This window comes from Medicago truncatula, chromosome 4 (assembly GCF_003473485.1).
Source record: "Medicago truncatula cultivar Jemalong A17 chromosome 4, MtrunA17r5.0-ANR, whole genome shotgun sequence".
NCBI classification, from domain to species: domain Eukaryota; kingdom Viridiplantae; phylum Streptophyta; class Magnoliopsida; order Fabales; family Fabaceae; genus Medicago; species Medicago truncatula.
Window position 1 is genome coordinate 9,816,893 of NC_053045.1, and position 3,005 is coordinate 9,819,897.

The following is a 3,005-nucleotide window of genomic DNA, read 5'->3' on the forward strand; positions in this document are numbered from 1 at the left end:
TGATTGATGATTCAAAAAGCTGATGAGATTAATGATTAATTGATTCATTCTCCTCACCACATGATTTTCAGAAAATCCATAAAGATTCAAGGAATAAGAGGTTAATAGTTGAAAGCTACACAAGATTACTCCTAAAGTCACATGACAACTCCTAAAGCCACATGATTTAAGGTTAATTGACCAATAAGATATTGTCGTCTCATATAGAAGAGAACATTATCAACTCTGATGGAAGAATGTTCTCATGATGAAGATTTTTATGACACTCAAAGTTATTCTCCTTATTTCATCACAATGATTAGGATCAATTTTAAAGAGAAACCAATTCATGAATATTGAATTATTCATAAAGTATTCATTAATGACATTTATTGAAGAATTATCAAAGATGAAACTTCCTTATCATATGCATGGAGATTCTATCGAAAAATACTTAGGATGATCCAAGAGTTTTCCATCACTATTCAAGATATGATTTGGAAGAATACAAATCAAACAAACCAATTTCGACATTGAAAAAGGTTTTTCATGTCTCTAATAGAACATTCTCGTCACATAATAATCCTTGAGGAGACGATAATCTTACTACTAAATTACTTAAGCAGTTGGTACACTTGCCAGATCTATCATCATCTTTCAAAATTTTGTTTAAACAAAGTATTGTTTTCGATTTTAGACAAAATTGTTTTGACTTAAAACTAGTAAACACACTTAAAAACTAACCTTTTTTTATCTTTTTTTCTACCTACTTTATACCTAAAAGTGAACAAACTATTAAATTTCAATTTTGGCAATGTTGAATTTGTATTATTTTTAATGTACTTCACCAATTTCAACATAACTATTAAACTTATTATTATAGGTCTGATGTGTCTGGATTGCAAGCCATGGTGATACCTCCAAATTTACGAGACAACGAGATCCTATAAATAAAACTCTTTGCTGCCTTATTTCATTTGCATCATCTTAGAATACATAGTCATAACTTCAAGGTTCTTAAAACTAGGGATAAACATAAGAAGAAAATAATACTTATTGAGTGCATGAACAAACACTAAATGACAACAAGTGGAATATTCTAGCATAAGGTTTATTGTACAGTTCTCTTGCTAGAGAAAGAACTCATTTATCTCATTAGGATGTTTTAGATTCGTACACAATAGCCTTCACGACACCTAATATTAGCTCTTCCAAGTTTTGGACAATCTTTATCTGTTTTACATTGCCTAAAAATAATTTGACCAAAAGGAGAATTAGTGAAAAGAAATATAGAAAGAAATAAATGTATAACATAAATTAACTTCAGAGTTTCAACCATCTTTTTTCCTATTGCATCCAAATAATAGTAAATGACTTGATCTCTTTATAGTGTATAGTAAAGTTCATGGTCTTATAGAAATAATTAAATAGTTTAAGCATTATAAAATTTTAAAAGCTCTTCAGAATTTTAAAATTATTACTAAATATCTCTTAAATATATCAATCTGTTATTTTTGTTCATTTAGCACACATAGAAGGACTTCATGTGATATAAATAATAATCAATATAATTGAATACAATTTTACAAACTTTAGATTACTTTTTCTATAAATAATTGTATTATTTTTTTAAACTTTCGTGAGGGTAAAGGGGAAAACAATTATGCCATCGTAAAGTTATGTACGAATATAAATCACAATTAAATATTTATGAACAAGTAGAATGTATGTTATGTTAATTACTAATGAAGTTATTGACGCCTCACATAATACGACCAAGTAGAGCTTAAAAGAGCCACCTATTGAAGGAATATTGCCTCAACACATGAAAAAAAAATATGTTATAAAAAGTTTTTCATATACTCTTATGAATGCCCAAATGAATTATAAAGAAGTTTTTTAGCAATCACAAACATACTCCACCTTGTTGTAAGCAAATTGATAACCGGTAAATAACTTGGTTACCATGTTGCGCTTAACTCTTATATTGGACAAGTAATTGAGTGATTGCATTGCCTTTAACATCTAATCTGTGTTTATTTTAGGATTTTATGGTTTTAAGTGTGTTTAGTGTAACACCCCGTTTTCCCAACATAAAAATTTCACATAAATAATCATAGTAATCCACATAAACGGAATGTCACACTTCTTTTCTTAAAATCATAAACGGAATAATTAAGTAATTTTCCTTCAAATTCAACAACATAATATTTAATACTTCCCAGCAGAATTTATTCAACATCTAAAACAGTCTTTGGCTCGAAGACCTCATAATAAACATCTCATAAAAATCCAATCTAAAGACTTATTCATGAAAACTCATAAGGTAATACGTAACGAATAGAAAAGCAATAACAAAGTTCACATCCCGTTACGTCTCAGAGCACCTAAGACACACATGAGAGATATTCAATTACTGTAATGGCCTTTGATAATGATGTTGTTGTAATATATTGAGTTTCTTTTTAGTTTAAGCATATTCCTTGGGAATGTCCCCCATATTATATCTGACTAAAGTTGATAGGTTCATGTTATTTATTTACATTATTAACTCTGATATTTAAAAATAACCCATGGCCCTACCGAACTTATTCATGTCTATTCATTGATGGATTGCTATCAATAAGATGTGAATTCTGAAATATTGTTGCTTATTTTGAATTTCTTATTATTTTAGGAGAGAAAGGATGTTATTGAGAAAAATAAAAAGCTTGAGCGCAAGAACTGGTAAGTCATTCATTTCGTAAATTTTCTTTTATGGATGATTATGCAAATTTTATCTTTGAATTTTTTGTCAGGTTATATTGATTGTTATCTTGAAAAATTATATATTGATCGTTGAAATCATTTTCCTTATCAGAATACCCTGATTGTGAAGTGTGAGGCCAAAGACGATTGTTGTTGTATATTGTAGATATCTTGATGAAATTATCATGGTCGGTTATGAGGTATAAGACGTGTAATAATATTAATTTAAAAATAATATATACTCCCAACTCTATAAAATGAGTTTATCTCTATTTAAA

At 28.4% G+C, this 3,005-nt stretch overlaps 1 long non-coding RNA gene across 3 annotated transcripts; it reads right to left on the bottom strand.

Annotated features, from left to right (window-relative positions):
* Positions 1-785: 785 nt before the first annotated feature.
* LOC120580135 (uncharacterized) lies at positions 786-1,990 on the bottom strand. 3 transcript variants are annotated; one of them, XR_005645767.1, is made up of 2 exons: positions 1,903-1,990; positions 786-1,226 (listed from the first exon to the last, which is right to left on the bottom strand). It is a non-coding gene; the product is annotated as an uncharacterized lncRNA (long non-coding RNA). The 3 variants fall into 3 exon arrangements; XR_005645766.1 differs by lacking the exon at positions 1,903-1,990 and adding an exon at positions 1,746-1,891; XR_005645765.1 differs by lacking the exon at positions 1,903-1,990 and adding an exon at positions 1,316-1,735.
* Between the last annotated feature and the right edge of the window lie 1,015 nt (positions 1,991-3,005).